A 21869-nucleotide genomic window follows, 5' to 3' on the forward strand; every position below is an offset into this window, starting at 1 on the left:
GTAACAAATGTTTCACACCAATGCAAAGAGTTGGTGGAGGGGTGATGTATGAGACCCTGTGTGATGCTATGTATGTTTATTTTTTAAGTTCACAATCTTTACTATACACTTATTGTTTATGTGTGTTTATGTATGAATGATACCTTCAATAAAAAAAAAATTACTACTAACTGTACCCCTAACATAGAGAGTACTGTATTCATCATTTTCCCTATCATCTTTGTTTTGCTTTGTGAAGTAAACTGTAGAAATCTGCTTTAGTACTTGTATTAGTCAGAGTTCTCTAGGGAAATAGAATCAACAAGAGATATCTGTCAATAGCATGCAATTTTATGAGTCTCTCACGTGGCTATGAGGATGCACAAGTCCAGGTTCCACAGGCAGGCTGCAACCAGGGGTTCCAATGAAATTCACACTCAATGCTGGAATCAGTTCCCCTTTTAAGGCATTCGATTGACTGGATTAAGTGTCACCCATTCCTGATGGCAATTCCCCTGATTGATGTGGTTGTAATCAGCTATCTATGATTTACCACTGCAGTAAAGTCAATGGTGATTGAAGTCCATAAATGCCAAGCAAGCACACTTAGCTCAGTGTTTGCTTGACCAAACAGCTAGGCACAATTACCTGGCTGAGTTGACACAATAGCCTAACCATCACAGTATTTATCTTAGATAAATTTGGTACAGTTAGGGTACATTTTAACTTATGTGTTCTGCTGTTGTTACCTCATCACTAATGCAGAGTAACTCTGTGATGAAAAACTATACAGTGTAGTTCAATAGAATTGTAATATCTAGGTCATCCGTGCTGACAACCTGGATTTTGTTTTGCTAGTTTCCTGAAAATCACTTGTACATATCATGAGAATGCATTATGATTTTTCTCCTCCAACTTCCTTTTCTGATTTGCTTCGTTCTACCAAATATTATAACACTTATAAACCAATATACTCTAACCTTGATGAAAGGTGTAGTAGTCCAGAATGTGCTGATTGGTAAAGGGTGAAAAATAGGCAGGCTTTGCTATAGATAGTCTGGAAATGATTAGTTTGTCTAAGCAACACATCTATAAAACCCTTCATTATCTGGAAGCATAACTTGAGTTTTCTATTAGTCAAGAGTGGTTACCCTTATCTTTCTTGGTAGTATTTAGATCTCTAATTAAGCTAGAAAATAGAGATTATGGATTTTTGCTCTTAGGAGAACTTCTCAAGGTGATGTAATGAGCACCTTGGACAAAATAAAATTTTGTTTTGCTTTGCATTTTTGGTTCCAAATCATGCTTAACTAGCAAATTATAAATCTCCAATGGCACTTGTTCTATAATCAGCAAAATTACTTTATGGCCTTTTGGGTATATTTTAGTCCATTAATTAAATATAAAATTGATTCCTTTCCTTTTTCATGAAAATGGAGTTATCTCAAATCTTAAATTTTAGACTTTGAAGAATGGTACATGTACATATAGTCTAAACCCTTTAAAAATATTCTGTACCTTCTGAACAACAGGTGTGGTGAATGAATGTTTTACTATGCTTGATTTGTTTTGATTTGCCTAATAGGTATGTAGATTTTCAGTTCAATTTTCCAATGATCAAAACCCAATATTTCTGTATTATTCTGAAAATAAATTGCTTTAAAAACAATTGTTTTATGCTTATTACTTATTTTTTTAATCTTTACTATACTTCTTATGCTTTCTGCATTTAATTTGAATTTCTATGAATTGTATGTGCACTGTGGAAAGAAAATAGACTTTCCCTTTCCCAGCTCTGCCTCTGAATAGCTATGTGCATGAATAGCTGCTAGCCCCTCCATTTCCTCATCAATTAAACTACCCACATTATAGATTTGTTGTGACCTGCCTGGTATTATGCCTACTGTGTGGTAGGCAGACAGTAAATATTACTTATTTCTGTTTCCTTTATTTTGTATTTTAAATTTGGCTTGTGTATTGAAGAGAACCTTTGATAACTTTATTTTTTAAGTTTAAGGTAATATTTATTGAGTACTTTTGGCAGTAGAAAATAATGTCAGTCATAAATTTTGGTCTATATGATGTCAGATCTTCAATTCAAGAATTGCTTTTTTCATTCTTTTAAAAAGTATTTAGTGTACAGTTTTATAGTATATTCACAATATGTACTTATACCAGGTTCCCTGCTAGACCCTTTGTGAACATTGTCTCTAATCTCGACAACTGTATAAGATAGGTAGACTTTTTTTTTCCATTGAAGGGGAAGCTGAATATCACATTAACATAAAAAATGTTTATGTAATGATGGGCCAAGCATTATGGATTAAAATTCATGTGGTATATTGTAACGTGATCTTCTGCTATATTAGTGATGAGTGATGGTTACATTATCAGGCTAGAGTCATCTCCATTGGGACATGCATCATTGTGGTTGGCGAGAAGCTGTGAGGAAGCTATTGTTATTCGTGATGATTGAAGCATCTTTGAAATCAGGGTGAACTGTTCTTTTTTTCGAGTGCTTTGACCAATTTTTTTTTTATCCTTCCATAATGTGCTTATCAATTGATTCCTAAATCTTTAAAAGTGTGGTGCATACTTTTCTTAATTTTAATCATTATATCTTTGGCTTATGTATAAAATTGCATTTTTTCTTAAACGTTCTTTTTAATGATTCTGACTGTATCAAGGAAAATCTAGCATGTGTATGGATTTTTTAAAATGTTCTTATAGTGTTTTAGTTTTTCATAGTTCACATAAAAGAATCTAATTTCCCAGTTTTTCCTTTCCGTTAAGCAGGAATATGTAATTATATCCTTAGCTTGGCTTGCATTCAACTAATGCTTAAAATTGGTTAGTTGTCGTGTATATTTATGTATGTGGGTTATAAAAGGAACTTCTTTCATAATTATCTGCCTCATATTTACATGAAATATGAGTGTTTATTGAAATGCAGACAAATGTTTGGAGTACATTAGAGTCAAGTTTTTATCTTATTGGAGTATGAATTTGCAATGATTCCTTGGGCTGTTTCTTTAACTGGCTGGTTTCCATTTAAACATACCCTTGCCCTAACAATGATTTCTTTAATCTAGAAAAGTAATCTGATGATTGCAGGGACCAGTTTGACCTAACATTCAGATATTTGATTCTGTAGTTATTTTAAGATCAATATATTATTAGCCATTGTGGTGGTAATCACTAGGGAACATTTTTTAGTACACAAATCTTTGGTTGTCTTTTTTTTTCTTATTTCTAAAATCCTGGTTACTTGTTTTTATTCTTTTTAAAGTATAATTTGTCTAATGGTATTATTAATTACTTGTGGAAAACAAAGAGCCCCATAAAATGTCTACTTATTTTTTGTATATTCTGCAGACTTGCTTTAAGTGATAGTTAGATATCATATTCTGGTAAATATACTTGGACATAGTTTGCTAACGAAAATGTTTGCTTGAGGCAAATAATAGTGGACCCTATTGGCGTTATTTTGCCTTATAGACTTAATTTCTACAGATTTTCAAATTATATTACATGAAATAGCTTTTCTTTTAACTCTCTGCCTACAGCATGAACTCTGTCACCAGTATTGTTTTTGTACATGCCAACCTGCTTCCTAAACAGAATATAGACCTTGATTTATTCTTTGTTGAAGACAATGAAGGCTGTATGTTTCAAAACTATTTTGACATATTTGAAAGATGTCTTTTCCAACATTACTAGGATATTGGGTCCAGGAGCCTAGAGTGTTTTTATTTGCTTTTTTTCTATCAGCTTAGATTGCCAATTAGGAAGTTTCTGGGAATAAAGAAAATGTTCCCTCTTTTTCTATCTGAATGCTGTGGACTTCAGATAGAAAGTATAGATTGAAACCAGGAGGAAGAGTCAAAACAGCTTTCTACCTCTATGTTTCATTTATTTAGTAGAAAATACAGATTAATTTTCATTCTCATGAAGGGGTATACCTTTACTTTGAAATGGTTTTGGCATTTCTCTTTCTATTGAGACTATTTTGTGTCCTTTTATTTGTCCTGATTTAAAAATTTCTATATCTTCTCTTCTATTTAAAAGATTATCAAGGGTATTGTGATATTGTGGTTTAATTATTGGTCACAAAAGAGTAATTGAACATGTTTGTTGATGTTTTAGAGAGTTTCCTTTATCAACCTTAAAAGGCTACAAATGTTGGAGTTCTTTATATCATGCTCTAAAATCCAAAGATGAACCTTCATGTCGTGGGAGGGAATTGGAGGGGGAAGGCAGAGGGTAAGGTGGGTGGATGTTAAGTGCTCTAGATAGATGGCTGATATGGCTTAGTAAATGGGAAGATTTCATCTTCTATAGTCTATGAAGAATATTTTACCATCAGATTTCTTTTATAATTTTGAAAATTTAATATGCACATTCAAACTATGTAAGTGTTAGAAACTGAAGTTAGGTTTAGTCAATGGTTAGAGTTTTTTTTTTTTAAATTATAGTTTGTGTTAGCTTTCTGTGTTATATTCATATCTTTCACCTTGTATTTGTAACAGTTTATTTTTTATTTGAATCTGTTCTTCAAAACTAATCTAATGTCAAGAAACTTAACCACTTCAGGACAAATTAAATTCTTATCAGAGAATTTTAGTCCTTGAGTGGGTAGGACACAGCTGGATTTTCAGGTCACAGTTAGAAAAGCCATTTTTCAACTTTATAAACTGAGAAATTTGTTCTGTGTATTATTAAGGGAATGCATATCCAAACGCCTTTATTTGGGGAAAGACTTCACAAAAATTCTTTTAAAAGTCAGTTCCACAATAGAAAGATAGCACTTCCTCTTGGGAATTTTAATTTGCCTAGAAAATGTAGACTTCGTAAGATAACTGCTTCTGACTCTCCAGTGGCACTACCACTGCTTATTTCTCCTCTCTTTATAAAAATACTTGAAGCTCAGCTCCACCTTTTTGCCTTGGTCACACTAAGGGAAGGTTTTCAGAGAATGTATTCTGTCTGGTTATCTTTCACATTATCTTTTGAATTCATTCTACATGGGTATAGGAACTGAATTCAATTTGATACATCACTGCTCTGTACTGAATTGCCTCACAAACACTAGTGGGACAAATATATCTAGGTTTGTCTCCATGGATTATGGATACAATATTAGAAATTATTTTTAGCCAGTTTGAAAAATATACCTTGGATCAATTTAGTAATGCATGTACTCAGAAAACATTTAGTGAGCTCATGTTCCATAACCAGGTACTATGCTGTATTCTAGGAAGAGAGAGATAAGAAAGACATGATTCCTACCCTTGAGGAATTCATTTCCTGCCTCTAGAGTCTTAAACTTTGGCACAAAAGAGAAAAGGGTCCCAACTTGCTGGTCTAGAAAAGGTTATTTAACTCCCAGATATGAAAAGTAATGAAGTGCAGAGTTAAAGCAAAAATTGTTGGTGCTGGTGTGTTTTATTTTTGTCTAGAAATCCTTGGAGGAAAACAGAATTCTCATAAACAGTAGAATTGTTGTCTCTTCCTCAGTAGAGGGTTTTGCAGTGATTATTACATATTTTAATAAATACTTCCTTCCCTAGGGCCTATGGTTTGCAAAGCATCAGGCTTAACAGTAGGAATAAAAATATATATGAGATAAGAGGGTTTTATTCTTGAGGAAATCAGTGGGGGAGACACCTATATGTATAAATAATTACATTATGGTGGGGGTTAGACAGTTTATTATTGGATATTGTACCAAGTCATTTTTCCAGGTAGTAGTGACAGTAGAGAATGAGAGTGGGAGGCCAGAAGGCACAGATGACTGAGGGAGGCAGCCATTGACAGTTATGAGACTTGTTAGGGACATTTGGGAAGGAATAGTTCAATCTATTAATAATGCCTGGCATGGTGCAAGTTGGAAGGGGATAGAGTGGGATTTGTGTTACTGGCAAATCCATAAAGGGGCCATAGTAGAGGTATTTAGTTCAACTTGTAAACTAATTTAAGATTTACAGGGAGTTGCAAAAATAGTGCAGAGGTCCTGTGTACTCTTCATTCCATTTCCCCTAATGGTAACTTCCTACAAAACTATAGTGTAATATCAAAACCAGGAAGTTTTGATTGGTATAGTCCATAAGCTTTATTCAGATTTCATCTGTTTTACTTGCATTCCTGTGTGTATGTAGTCCTGTGCAGTTTTTATCATATGTGTAGATTTAAGTAACTGCCGCCATAAGCAAGTTACAGAGCTGTTCCATAACCACAAAGCTTTCCCTCATGCTGTTCCTTTGTATTATACCCAATCCCATCCCCTATTCCTAATCCCTGACAATCACTATGTTGTTCTCTATCTCTATAACTGTATCATTTTGAGAATATAGTATACTCATAATCATATACTCAAAGATACATAGCCTTTGAGACTTTTTTCACTCAGTATAATTCCCATTGATCCATCAAAAGTTGTGTAAATATTTGTCCAACTATATGAACAATATTCAAAATTTTATAAAAGTGACTAATTTAAACTTGTATAATTGTTAAATTCTGATTCACTTGTCACACAGTACATATTAAATCTCAACTTTGATCATTCTTTGCTGAACTGATAGGTCTAATATCGAGGACAGGACTGTGAGTCAGGAGACCTCATTTTTCTATTTCTAACCAACCCTGGAACCACATATTTGTCATCCATTTCCTTTGTGCCATTTCTCTGAGGCCAACGATTATCTACCTAAGAGTTTGATTGTGAGGATGAAATGAATTGTGAAAAGTTATCAGAGAAAATGAAAAAAGCTATGTAAAATGAAAAGATATAAAACAACTCTGATGTCATTCATTGTGGCACTTATCCAGTCACTCAGTGGAATAATATTTTGCCATTAAAATGGTATTTATTAAAAACGCATGCTCCTAGGGAAGTGGCTGTGGCTCAATGAGATGAGTTCCCATCTACCATATGGGAGGCCCTCGGTTTGCTTCCTGGGGCCTCCTTGTGAAGGCAGGCTCAACCCGCACACCGTGGAGTGCCAACCAGCCCCCAGACACCATGAAGAGCCGACTCAGCAAGGTGATGCAACAAAAAGAAGGGAGACAAGCGAAGGGAGACAAGCGAGAACACAGAAGAGCCTGCAACAAATGGACACAGAGCAAGGAGGCCGCAAGGGGAGAGGGGAAATAAAATAAATACAGACACAGAAGAACGTACAGCGAATGGACACAGAGAGCAGACAGCACGCAAAAAGCCACAAGAGGGGTGGACAAAAATACAAAAAACGCATGTTCCTATTTTTTTTAATGTAACGTTTTGTGTGATCTATGTATCTTTTAAAAATAAATAAATTTTAAAAAACGCATGCTAACATGTAAAAGTGCTTATAATTTTTTCTGTATTATGTCAAACAAAAACAAATACATAAGGTACAAATTGAAAGGAAGTATACTGAAATGTTAACTGTGGTTGTATCTGATGTAATAATTGAAAATAAATTTTTGTTTTTTAAAAAATATTTGTGGAGGTGTGGAGAAATTGAAACCCTCAAACATTGTTGGTGGGAATGTCCAATGGTACAGCTTCTGTAGAAAACAGTTTGCAATTCCTCAAAAAGTTAAACATAGAATTGCTGTATGGTCCAGCATTCCCACTTCTAAGTATATATCCCAAAGTATTGAAAACAGGACTCAAACAGAGACTTGTACACCAATGTTCACAGCAGCATTATTCACAATAGCTAAAAGGTAGAAACAATCTAAGTGTCATGGATAATAGATAAACAAAATGTGGTATATGCATATAATGTAGTGTTATTCAACATTAAAAAGGAATAAAGTTCTGATACACGCTACAACATGAATGATCATTGAAAACATTATGCTAAGTGAAATAAGCCAGGCACAAAGAGACAAATATTGTGTGATTCCATCTATATGAAATATCTAGAATATGTAAATTCATAGAGACAGAAAGTAGATTAAGAGGTTACCAGGGGCTGGAGGGAGGGGAGTGTGGACAGTTATTACTTAATGGGTACAGGAAGTTTGTTTGGAGTGATAGGAAAAAGTTTTGTTAATGGATTGTGGTGATGGTAACACAATATGCTGACTGTAAGTAATGCCACTGGGTTATATTTTAAAATGCTTAAGATGGGAAATTTTGTTGTGTATATGTTATGACACTAAAATTTTTTAAAAACCACTTGTCTTTTTTTCCAAGTTTTTCATTATGAAAACATATTTTTATCTTCTGTTGAGAAAAATAACACACACTTATCAAAAAGTGAAATAAGAGAAATACATAAATCCCCCATCCAAATAAATAAATAAATCCCTCACACAAAGTTAACTACTATTAACTATTTATTCTGTTCTTCTGTTTGTTTTTCCATACACAGAATAAGCTTTATTATAAAACAAAAATGGGGATTCACTGTGCACACTGTTTTGCATCTTTTTCTTGAAAATATTGTAAACATTTTTCTTTGTCTGTACTTAAGGATTTAATAGCTATATAGTTACTTCCCTGTGTGCCTGTACTATTCATTCATTCATTTATTCGGCAACTATTCATAGTATGCCTGTTGTGTCAAGGTACCATGCTGGGGAAACTGTGATGAATAATGTGTGAAACTTGCATTTGAATGGGAAGACTGATATTAATAATGATTGATTGCTCAATTGATTATTTGATTACAAATAGGATAAGCACTAGGAAAATGCAGTACTGAGAGCTGTGCAAGTGTCTGTCAGAAATACTTAACCTGGTCTAGGGAGCCAAGAGGATTTCCCAGAGAAATAAACTTTTGAGCTGAGCTCTAAGCATGGGAATATGTGAATTAGGAAATGGGTGATGAGTAGTACATAGATGACTAGATACATACATACATGGCTGGATGTATATCAAAATGTTGCAATCATCTTTATTTGTGGGTGGTGGCATTACAGAATTTTTTAAGTATGTATTTTCTGATTTTTGTACAGGGAACGTATATTTATTATTTAAAAGAAAAAGAAAAACTGTAAACCTTTTGGATGTGTGAATACACATGTTCATAGGGGAAAGCAAAACTGATACAGTGTGTGTCAGGATGTTAAACTTGTGGTGTCATTATGGGTAGCTATTGTATTTTTTAATAGACTTTTTTTATTAGAACAGTTTTAGGTTTAAAGAAGAATTGAGAAGATGCTACAGAGAGTTCTCATATACCTTCTCTCCCCAACAAATACCCACAATAACCCCTATTGTTAACATCTTACCTTGGTATGATACCTTTATTAAAATTAATAAACCAATATTGGTACATTATTATGAACTGAAGTTCATAGTTTATTCACATTTCCTGAATTTTTACCTAATGGCCTTTTTTTGTTCTTGGATCCCATCCAGGACACCACATTTCATGTAGTAGTCATGTCTCCTTAGGCTCCTCTTTACTGTGACAGTTTCATAAGTTTTCCTTGTTTTGATTGCCTTGAAAGTTTCAAGGAATACTAGACAAGTATTTTTTACAATGTCCTTCTTCTGGGATTTGTCTTATGTTTTTCTTGTAATTAGACTGGGATATGGTTTGTGGGGGGAGGGAAGAACCACGAAGGTAAAGTGCCATTTTCATCACATCATATCAAGGGCACATATTGTCAACATGACCTTTTCTCTGTTTATGTTAACCTTGATCATCTGGTTGAGGTAATGTTTGTCAGGTTTCTCATTATAAAGTTACCCCTTCCACACATTACTCTGCACAGCTCACACTTAAGGAGTAGGAATTATGTACCACTTCACTGAGGGTTGAGTTTGTACATAAATTATTTGGAATTCTTATGTATGGGAGATTTGTCCGGCCTCCTGGTTTATTCATGTATTCAATCACTTGTATTAGAAGCACTCATGTATATTTATTTTATACTTTGGGTTTTAATCCAATACTGCTTTATTCCATTGCTCATATTGTTCCAGCTTTGGTCATTGGGAGCTTTTTCAGTTGATTCCTCTCTCCCTTTGACATGCCCTCCATCAATCAGATTTTGTGTGTTTTTGTTTGTTTTAAGCACTTCTTTACTTTCTAGCATGATAGGTGCCCCAGGCTTATCTTGTCTATTTTCTGTCCCAGTCTTAGAACCAGCCATTTTTCCAAGGAACCCTACTTCCTTCTATTGGAGATTGGTATTAGAAACCAAAATGTGGGAAGCAGACTTGGCCCAATGGATAAGGCGTCCGCCTACCACATGGGAGGTCCGTGGTTCAAACCCTGGGCCTCCTTGACCCGTGTGGAGCTGGCCCATGTGCAGTGCTGATGCGTGCAAGGAGTGCTGTGCCATACAGGGGTGCCCCCCGTGTAGGGGAGCCCCACACGCAAGGAGTGCGCCCCATAATGGAGAGCTGCCCAGCGCGAAAGAAAGTTCAGCTTGCCCAGGAGTGGCGGCTGCACACACACAGATAAGCTGACGCAGCAAGATGATGCAACAAAGAGAGACACAGATTCCCTGTGCCGCTGACAAGAATAGAGGTGGACACAGAAGAACATGCAGCGAATGGACACAGAGAACAGAAAACTGGGCCAGGGGTGGGACGGGGTAGAAGGGGTTTAAAAAAAAAAGAAACCAAAATGTGGAAACTATTACATTTTTTTCTTACTATTTTCCCCCTAGTTCTGTTTTTTTCCTCTTTTTTTTTTTTTAACACCTTTGGAAAACGAAATATAAATTCTGCATGGCAGATGTTGTCAGTCAGCTCATTAAATATCCGTTTCCAACCATCTTCTCCCTTCTGCTCTCAGACACCATTCAACCGGAGGTGGTGGCCCTGTCACAGTGCTGGCCAGGGAAGTATAAGTTCAAGTTTCCTGGGAATGATTTTCTTTTTGTAATAAAGTCAAAATCTGGGGGAGATACTTTGGGGGCCTTCAGCCTTCTTCCTGCCTGGAATATGGAATTTATGCCTGAGGGTTCAGCATGAGTATGAAAGAAAATGCTAGGGAAGGTGCAGCTGGAAGATAGAAGGAACGTTGTTCTGTGATGCCATTGCTGACCTGTAATTAAACCATCCCTGGTTTGCCCAACTCCAGGCTTCCTGCCTGCAGTAAACTAAACTCTTGTGTTTAAGTTACTGTTACTCAGCATCCCTGTAATTGCAGCCCAGCACATAGTCTTAGCCAATTCTGATATCAACTTGGTTGGCAGAATTATTTTTCATTTATTTAAGAAGTATTTGTGGCAGACCTCTCACCTGTAAGACTCCATAATGTATAGAACAAAGAGGAACTCTACTAGTATTACCCCTGTTCCCACTGAATTTGTGTTTAAAAATGGTGTGCAGAATAGCATAAGTACATGAGAAACTAAAGTTAAAAACAGAATACAATAATATTTGTTATTTACTCGGTTGCATTTACCCTACATCTCCTCCTTTAACCCATTTCTCTTAATATATTTTCTGTTAACTGTGGTTGGTTTTCACTCTTCACCTACCCCCTCCTTTTTGCTAATTCCCCTCATCCTTTTGGTTGCCATATCCTATTTTTCCTACCTTGTAAATCTTTTCTTGTCCCATCTTATATCTTTTGCTCCTATACTAGTTATGATCCTCTAAATTTCTCTCATGTAACACTTCATACCTGGTCCCCTTCCGCTCCCATTTTTCATCACTTCCCATACCACTGGCAACGTATTCTTTCTAAAAGCAAACAAAATCATGTTTCTTCTTCAATAAAATTATGTATTGGCTCTGCATAGTCTCTAGTGTGAAGTTAAAATTTTTTCACTTGAAAGGCCTTCAGGTCTGACCCTGATGGGCTAGCCAGCTTCATCTCATGGCAGAGCCTCACTCACCTACCACCCCACCAGACATACCCCCAACTTCATTTCAAACACTTAACAACTTCTATCTGTAGTTTTCTATGTTCTCATTTGTTTCAGAACATTCCTTTAGCTGGAGATTCATACCCCCTCAATTCCTTATAGTCTATTAAGACTCAGAGCTAGTCTTTCAGAAGATTCCCTAATTCTCACCTTCTCCCTTTCAAAGATCCCTGTATCCAACCTCTGTTATCACTTATCTCTGGCTAGTTATATTGGAAATAACTTTTGAATTCATCCACCTTCCTTTTCCATTACCACCCCCACTTTGTTCTTAGCTAACGTCACAATAAGCTATTTAAATGGTCTCTCTGCTCCTACACTAACTTGTTAAAAATCCATTCTATACCCTATATCCAGCATTGTTTTCAAACTCCATCAATTATCATTATGTCCCTGTCTTTAAAAACCCTTCTCTGATTTCCTAATGATGTGTATAATGCCCTGCATAGACTGACTCCTCCTTACCAACTTCCCTAACCCCACTTGTTTTCTTTTAGTTTCTAAACATACCGTGCTCCCTCTCATCTCGGAGCCTTTACATGTTATTACCCTGTCTGAAACATTCATCATTTAGATCTCATCCTTCAGAGCTCAACGCTTCCTCAGGATATCCCCATCCAGGGGCTAGGTCACATTCCTTTCTTATGTAAGTTTCACTTATCCTGTCTTTTTTTTTTTTTTTTTTTTTTTTAAAGATTTATTTATTTATTTAATTCCCCCCCCCCCCCCCCCCCCCGGTTGTCTGTTCTTGGTGTCTATTTGTTGCGTCTTGTTTCTTTGTCTGCTTTTGTTTCTTTGTCCGCCTCTGTTGTCGTCAGTGGCACAGGAAGTGTGGGCAGCGCCATTCCTGGGCAGGCTGCACTTCCTTTTCACGCTGGGCGGCTTTCCTCACGGGCGCACTCCTTGCGCGTGGGGCTCCCCCACGCGGGGGACACCCTTGCGTGGCACGGCACTCCTTGCGCGCATCAGCACTGCGCATGGCCAGCTGCACACGGGTCAAGGAGGCCCGGGGTTTGAACCGCGGACCTCCCATATGGTAGACGGACGCCCTAACCGCTGGGCCAAAGTCCGTTTCCCTATCCTGTCTTTTGTATAAACTTGTATAGTTGAGCAAGTAGGAGACCATATATTTGTATTTAATTTTCAATACTGATTATATTTATCTTTTTTTTTTTAAAGATTTATTTATTTCTCTCCCCTTCTCCCTCCTGCCCCAGTTGTCTGTTCTCTGTGTCTATTTGCTGCATATTCTTTGTCCTCTTCTGTTGTCAGTGGCATGGGAATCTGTTTCTTTTTGTTGCATCATCTTGTTGTGTCAGCTCTCCATGTGGGCGGCGCCATTCTTGGGCAGGCTGCACTTTCTTTTGCACTGGGCGGCTGTCCTTACGGGGCAGACTCCTTGCGCGTGGGGTTCCCCTACACGGGGACACCCCTGCGTGGCAGGGCACTCCTTGCACACATCAGCGCTGTGCATGGGCCAGCTCCACATGAGTCAAGGAGGCCCGGGGTTTGAACCGCGGACCTCCCATGTGGTAGACAGACGCCCTAACCACTGGGGCAAGTCCACTTCCCTGTATTTATCTTTAAAACTATCTTTCTGCAGAAATCTTCACCTGCTTATATACAGACTGCTTGTTTTACCTCATTAGATTCCTGTTGTGTGTGGACTTTGTTGTCAACTCCTTAAATAGGGCCCTTGTCACCTCCCTAGATTCCTTTCTCAAAACTCTTTTGGCAACCCAGCCCATTTTCCTCTCCATTTTTAAGAAGTTTTTGTTTGAGTTTTTGTATTTTTTATAAGAAATCCACAGAGAATGTTGCTTTATTCAGAAAAGTTCTAAACAATGTCAGCCCTGCTGTGACTCAGCTAGGAACAAAGATTTATAAAGGAGTGTTTCAGAGTCAGCATTCTATTCCTCCATACAGTGACCTCCAGATCCACAGTTTACAGTTAGAACATATGTGATTTCATGAACCTCCGAAAAATATTGATTTGGTTATAAGTTTATATACTGCAGGGTCATAGACTTGAGGCTTGAAAGAGCCTTTAGAAGTCATTTAGCTCAACCATCTCTCTATTCAATGTCACTTGTTTTCCAAGTGTTCTTTACCATCCATACGTAAGAGATTCCATACAGTGTCTTGCAAACAGTGAGTTGATACCTGCCTCCTTATAAATTGTATCCTCTGCTTATGTTCTTAACACCATTTATTGTATGACAGCTCATATACTTGAAGACAGCCATCATGTCCTTCCTAAGTAGTTTTTCTCCAGAAAAAATAGGCCCAGTTCCTCATACATCATGGCTTAAATTTCTTTTATCATCCTATTCAAATATATACAATTTTTATTTCTGTCCCCTTTTATTAGTGTAAATAATAAAGGTGATAAAACAAGATGTTAGGCTTTTATGGCAAATCCAGAATAATACAAGAGCAAATTCATTGTGAGAACCCATGAAATACAATTTGGTATTTAGTTCTCAGATCATAAAAAGCTATTTATCCAGACTTATTTGGTGGATTAAATAGGGATTGGGGACAGAGGATATTTGAGTGATGGAAACTGGTATAGGTGATGATTTATCTGATGTGTGACCACTTCCTTTAGGTTACCACATCAATACATCTGCATATCACCAACATTTTCAGTCTGTGATCACTGCTCAGTTTCATAAATAAAGCATATCCAATATTTTGCCACCCAGGACATGTAGATTGTTGTTTTTTCCTGGAGCCACAAAGTTTTGTTGTTGTTTTTTTCTCCTTTGCTCACAAACTCAAGTTCTACCATAAATTATAACTTGTGGCTGTCTTACATGTTGCTCCACCTGTCTGTGCAGAAGTGCAGTTTTACCACTTGCTGCTTGAATTAGGAAAGACAGAAGTACTGATGGTGGCTGAACTTTCTATGAACTGCAAAACCCTGTGGATAATTTGTCAGGGGTTTCTAAGGTTTCTCCTTTAACTTTTACTTTATCTTGCTCTGGGATAAAAATCCTCATAAAGAAGAGAAGACCTATCCTTCTTTGGTAATGACGCAAAATTGTGCTTTTCTGATCTTTTGCTATTCAAGTGCTAAAATATTAATATCAAATGCAAATTATAAAATGGCTTTACAGCTATAGTCAATTATTTCATTTCCAACAAAAAAAAGGAACAGTCTCCTCTCACCTATTTGAGGCTTCATTTGTACCCAAAATTCAGACATTTCAAATGGAATTGATATCTTTACGAAAAACAGCTTTTTCTGGATTTTTTTTTTCAAACAGTAAAACTTTTTCATGATGTCATCTTGTTAACCAGTTTGTGTTAATAACATCTCCTCCAATAATTTAGCTTCCTCCCACCCACCCTAACATTTGTTGAAAGGTACAGCATCAGAAAGGGTCCTTGTGTAACATAAACAAGCATTTTAATTAAGGGGCAATGCCTATGGTACCAGAGTATGTGAAGTGAAACAGAGATGCTTAATCAGCCACAAAAGCTATTTGCCGCTTCGTAAACCTCAGTGCTCAATGTCATAAATATTATTACTGCTCTCGGACTTCAGAAAAGCAATCAAGTATCAAAACTTTTTTTTATTATTGTTAAAGTATGGAAGGTTTTCCTACTAATTGAACTTTGTGATGAAGCTGATATTTGGGAGAGGCATACATAACTGAAATTTATTTCTGGAGTGTGATCACAAGGGACTTAAATACAAATGAAGGGTATGTTGAAAATGAAACAAAGAGGACTTTATCTCTGTTATATACAAAATTATATTGAGGAATGTCACATCATATTGCCATATATTTATTGAGCACTTACTGTGGGATAGGGATTAATAGATAGTTTCCATACATTATCTCTAGTCTTTATAGTAACCCTGTAAGCTAAGTTGTATTCCAGTTTTACGAGTGAGGGCACAGGCTCAAGAGAGGTTGTCACACAGGTGTGTTTGATTACACCTGTGCTTTCCCTCTCTTCAAACTGTTTATCAAATGAAAGTTTACTTAAAAATAGCCCATTTTTCATATTCATTCTACTGAATGATATTGATTAATTCTGCTTTAGTATACCTGAAAAGTTATGCCATGCTAATTCTCAAATTTTTAATCTCTTATTCATTACATATTCAACAAACATTTTTTTTAGCAGCTAGCATATTCTTAACAGTAATGCTAAGTATTATAAGGGCTGTAACCAAATTAAAAGACCCAGTCTTCACCTGCAGAGTTTACAAACTGATAAATATTCTGGACTTATATACACAAAATTGAAGAGCAGAATCCAAGAGAATAAGGTTCCTTTTTTATTTTCAGTTTTTGGTGACTGTTTGCTAAGCCCTTCCCCAAATAGTCCCCCTTAGGTCGAGATAGGAAAGTGCACACAAAAATGAAATGCCCACAATCCAATTGACATCTATTATGATCCACCTTACAAGGATGAATAACGAAGAAGGAGTCATAGTCTGGTCATAGTGATTTTTCAGAGGGGAAATCATGCACTATGGGTATCCAGTATAAGACATCCTGAGACAAGAGGGGTTTTACAGAAAAACTGGCATTTGAGCCAAGGCAAATGAAAGCTGGTTAGAACCAAATATAAGGGGAAAGGTTTTGTTACAATTCTAACATTTTACTAATTCAAATGTTTGTGTCTGTCAAGTTGCTTATGCTACTCTTTGTGATCTGCTGTGACTCCATAGATTCTTCTCCCACTAATACTTTCAAAAGGAACATGTGTTCTTTGGGAAATGTCTGCAATAGAAATGAAAAAGTTTGGTTTAAGTTCACTTAAGAGACTTTACTGATCATTATATCCAATCCCTTCATTTTATACACAAAGAAACCAAAGCCAAATAAACTGTGATGTGCTTAATGTCAGATACTGTCACCAACAGACCTTGGGACTTGGCTCAACTATAATCCATGGTTTCTGTCATGAAGCTATAGATGAAAAAGGCACATATGGGAAATGCTTTGTTGTGTATATGTTACTACCAATAAGAATTTTCAGAAATACTTGATGATTAATGGTTGCTTAATAACAAAAATAATTTATATTTTCATTTTTTGTTTTTCTTCATTGACTTTGGGAGAAAAGTGATTTAAGAAATGTGAAGTAATGGGAAAATCCAAGATGGAATATGAAAAATAACTCCTTTAGGTAAAGCATGTGGAACCTTTACTTCAGGAAGTTAAGCTTTATAAAGTAGAGTCATTTACTTTCTGAAGATGTTTATGTACATGCCATCTTTATAAAGTATATTATATGTAAAGATGGTGATGTAATAAAAAGCCTTATCGTGTGAGGTAATGGTGACAGTAGAACTTCTAAGCTCAGATTTATTCATCCATTCTTCCTTTTAACTGAAGTGAAATTGATTGGGGAAGCATGAAGTTTTTCAGAGTTTGAAACTAGGTTGCCTTTGGTTGACTGTGTTTATCATAATATATTTCAGCCTTGAAACTGAGCCCCCAATGACAGAGGAAGGCAGACAAGACAGAAGAAAATGCCATAGAGACAAAATAACCTTCAGCTAGTCTATAAAAGGAATGATTAAGCAGTTCAAAATGTAAATCATGTTCATCACCTTTTCTTTTTCTTTTCCACAAATACACTTCAGTTTTGAAGGGTTTAGGAAAGTGTTCTAATGTCAATTCTCAGCCGTTTTTAGTGGCTTTCCCCCGGAAATAGTGTGCAGTTAAAGCCAAATAATTTCTGAAAACAATACAAATGATGTAAGAGTAAAAGGACAATAGGTGTCCCTGAATTCTTCATAGTTAAGTCCAAGGAATGTTTAGACTTGAAATGTGTGAGATATTATTAATTCCTTCTCTTACTCCTTTAAATGCTTCCTAACTAGTCACTCTTCCTCCTTCACTTCTTTTAAAATCCTTAAAAGAATTCAGAACTCAAAAACATATTAAGAAAATGGGTAAGCAAAAACGTCCATGTTAACTGCCATTGAAGGAAAGCAAAGAGGACTATGCCACATATATACTAATCTTCGGTGTATATAAACTGAAGCTGTTAGATTCATTACTTCTGAGTTCCTTTCTTGTTCTAAAATTCTAACCAAGATCCTCATCTCTTGTTTTATTCTTCTGAACCCCTACCCATTTTCCATTTCATTCCATCCAGGCAGATTAATTTCCAGAAAACCCTATATTAATGATCTCTTCCCTTGCCCTGGTTATGAACTTTTTTTAAAAAAAAGATATATTTATTTTATTTATTTCTATCCTCTTCTCCCCCCGCCCCCACCCCCACCCCCACTCCTACCCCCATTATCTGTTCTCTGTGTCCATTTGCTGCATGTTCTTCTTTTTGTCCCCTTCTGTTGTTGTCAGTGGCATGGGAATCTGTGTTTCTTTTTGTTGCGTCATCTTGCTGCGTCAACTCTCTGTTTGCGGCGCCATTCCTGGGCAGCCTGCACTTTCTTTTGTGCTGGGCGGCTCTCCTTATGGGGCGCACTCCTTGCGCGTGGGGCTTCCCTACGTGGGGGGCACTCCTGTGTGGCACGGCACTCCTTGCGCGCATCAGCACTGCACGTGGGCCAGCTCCACATGGGTCCGCAGACCTCCCATGTGGTAGGCGGATGCTCTATCCATTGAGCCAAGTTCCCTTCCCTCAGAACTTCTTAATGCTCTTAAAAATTACTGAGGATTCCAAAGAACATTCATTTATGTGGGTTATATCTATCGACATTTACTATATTATAAACTAAAGTGGAAATTTAAAAATATAATAATTCATTATCTTTTAAATATACTTTATGAAAAATAATTTTGTTTTGGAAAATACAGTTTACAGAGGCACCGTTCTATATTTTTGCAAATCTCTTTACTATCTAACTAAATAGAAAACATTGGATTATCATATCTGTTTCTGCATTAAATTTGTTGCAATATATTGTTTTGGTTGAAGTATATAAATAAAATTCAGCTTTAAACAGACATGTAGTTGGGAAAGGGAGGAGTAATTTAATAGTCTTTTCAAATAATTGTAGATACTTTTCTTTGATATTACTCCAAAACACTGCAAATAATAGATTAAGAAAGTTGCTGCGTGAATCTGAAACCATGTCAGTGAACTTTTCATCCTCTTTTATATTAAAACCTATTAGAGTGCCTTGCACTTTGAATGGATCTTTAATTTGGGCATACTTTTGTAATACCATCCATTGGTCATTTAGAAATTGATACACTGGGTTATACAGATATTCCAAGTGTTGGCACACTTCATTAAACAAAAAAAATCACGTTGCTCATAACTCCACTGGTCTCATCAGAAAAGAATTTCAATACTGGCAAGTTGTAAAACATTTGGTGGTAGATAACAAGATTCCCATAATTCTGATTTATACCTGTGGGCTCAAAATTTTTCATTGGAAACAATATTGTCAGTTGGTTTCTTTTGAGTGACAAGGAATGACTTTGATTGTTTTTTAGAAAATGTCTGCCAGATATCCAAGCCTGAATATCTGTAATTTTTCCAGTTGTTTTTTTTTTGAGGTAAAAATGATGTTCCATGCTTAATCCAGTGCACAATTTCAAATAGTTGTACAAATCACATATACTACCTGATAGCATACCCTGGGAAGAACATAGCATCACTTATGCCAAAAATGTATAACCTAAATCTAATCTTGAGGGATTTTCCATAAGATAACTGGCCTGTAACCTTCAAAATTATAAAGATCATGAAAGTCAAGAAAGACTGAGGAATTTTCCAGATTTACAGACTAAAGAAACATGACAGTTGCAACTCATGAGACTAGTCTGGATCCTTTTGCTATAAAAGACATTAGTGAGATAATTGGTGAAGGTTAAAGGGAGTGTATGGATTAGATGGTAATGATGTAATATTGCCTGTTTATTTTGTTGGTTGTATCTTGGTTATTTGGGAGACTGAATTTTTGGAGGAATTATAAACCGGAGTTTTCAGGGGTGATGGGTCATGTCAGCAACTTACTCTTAAATGATTCAGAAAAAAAAGTTCATACTGTTCTTGATCTTTTCTGTACGTTTGAAAGTTTTTTTAAAATACTTTTTAAAAAGTTTAATAAAAGCAAATGCAGGGTAGAATTAATTCAGAATAACTCTGATCAATTAAAGATCCTAAGACCTTGTGTAAAATCAAAGGCATGCTAAGATGAACAAACCGATCAGTTCTAGAAGAGAGATGGTAGAAGGATGGGAATTTTTTGTAAGAAAACTCATTGAATAGTTTTGGAAACTTTATATTGGGTTAGTTTTGGAAGTTCATGCTGTTTTTTTGGTTTGCCTCATCGCCAGTGGTGGGTTCCAGTGGTGGGAATGAAAGTTTAGCTGCCCACGGGGCCCAGTGCCGTGGGGGGATGGGGAAAAAGAAGTGAGGTGCCAACTAGGACCATCTTGCACTTCGTTGATCATCCTAGGTACTTCCTCGTGGGGGTGGAAGCTCAGATCCCTGCTAGATTCTACTGACACTAGGGAATCATGGGGGAGAGACATGATTTGGAGGTATGGAAGGAACTTGACTGAGTAGAATCTGCCAGTAATGAAGAAAAAGTGAAATTGAGATAGAATTTGTAGAATTGTCCAAGTATACCTTTCTGCCACCATAAACTATGATACTTGATACCTCAAGGCTCTGGTCTGATTTAAGAGTTTTGGAAAGGATAATTTTTAAAGGACCATTTAAAATCCATTATTTTCTACTAGTAGAATCTAGGTTAGAGATGTGATAAAGGTTTCCTCAAAGTTGGAACTAAAGATATCACACCAAAGAAGCTATAAGACTTTTTAAAAAAATTTAATAATGAATATGAGCAGAGCACAGGGCAGATTGTTTGTATGACCTGACCCCAAATTGTGTGACATTCCTTTTTTTCCTTTCCACTGAAACTGCTCAAAACTACTGCTCTCTCCTTTGTTGCTAGTTACATGTGTAATTACTTCCAAACTGAGACTAGCATTTTTTCCCCATATTGTTCTAGTTCAGCTAGAATTGAAGGTACCTAAAATCTCTGACAAATGACAATACAATTGTTAATTTCAAAATGCCTCTTATTTAAAAGATGAGAGTTTAAAACAGTAAAAGATTACCTCTTTGTAAGCCATGTGATTAAGTGCCTTAAATTTAAAAAAATGTAGTGCTTATGTTCTTTGGATGACTGAAAAATGGATTAAATACATATGAATATTGGAGAATCTGAAAATACTGGAAAATATTGGCATTCATTTTTCACTTTACCCATGTTGTTCAATTCTAGTTTTCTCCTCAGTAGAGAATTTGGGATGTGATATAAATGGAATGTACTCAACGTTAATCTTGAATTGAAATCACATGGAAGGGAGGGAACCTAATCTTTAAACAGTGTGATCAATTTCATTTCCTTTGCCACAATTTTTAAAATGTGGCGTACAGCATAGCTCCAGTGATCACTGCCCATTTTAAAAGGGACCTTAAAAATCTGTTATTACTGTTTGAAAACCCCTGTTACTAAAATCTGTACTATGAGTGACTGTTGGCATTCTGAGAGTAATTGACATGGTATTTTACCTGGTTTCCTTTTTTAGTTCATAGTAGAAATCCTTTCCAGCTCAAATATTTTTTTTACATGTTAGATCCCCATGGCTGCCAGAAAAAATTGAAAATGCTGCCTATTTATAGCAGAATTCCACCCCTGTAACCAATTTTCTTTATCCTGAAGCTATTCTCCCCACCCCCACCCAGAGCTGATATAATTAGAAGGTTGGTTCAGTTGAGCTTGTAAAATCTCAATTATTTTTGCATTCAGATGCACAGATGTCATGGTTATAGGAAATAACAGTTACTTCAATTCATGTAATATTTTTCTATAGAAGCTGAAATATAGCAACACAGAACAATGTGAAATATGAAAAAGGCAATGACAGCGCATATTTTCTATTTTCCAAAAGAAAGACTTCTCTCAAGGTTTTTTCCTGTATTCTAAGAGGCTGATCATTGAAGTAAAAAGAGATGAAGCAGTGAGTACTTCTGCTTAATTTTCTGTTTGGGATTCTTTGTGAGTGATTTTCATCTAGATTACCTGATTTAAATGT

At 36.1% G+C, this 21869-nt stretch overlaps 1 protein-coding gene across 14 annotated transcripts in view; it reads left to right on the forward strand.

Moving 5' to 3' along the window:
• Positions 1 to 21869, forward strand: part of PEAK1 (pseudopodium enriched atypical kinase 1) — a 331862-nt gene that overhangs the window by 102829 nt on the left and 207164 nt on the right. For 6 of the 14 annotated variants that reach the window (XM_058294572.1, XM_004468163.3, XM_058294571.1 and 3 more), the window contains one exon: positions 21726 to 21794. The exons of 4 other annotated variants lie outside the window; for them this stretch is intronic. The gene's annotated coding sequence lies outside the window, so the exon portion shown is untranslated. The remainder of the gene's footprint in view (positions 1 to 21725; positions 21795 to 21869) is intronic. 4 more of the 14 variants (XM_058294570.1, XM_058294566.2, XM_058294569.1 and 1 more) reach the window with 1 other exon arrangement.

This window comes from Dasypus novemcinctus, chromosome 3 (assembly GCF_030445035.2).
Source record: "Dasypus novemcinctus isolate mDasNov1 chromosome 3, mDasNov1.1.hap2, whole genome shotgun sequence".
In the NCBI taxonomy this organism is placed as follows: domain Eukaryota; kingdom Metazoa; phylum Chordata; class Mammalia; order Cingulata; family Dasypodidae; genus Dasypus; species Dasypus novemcinctus.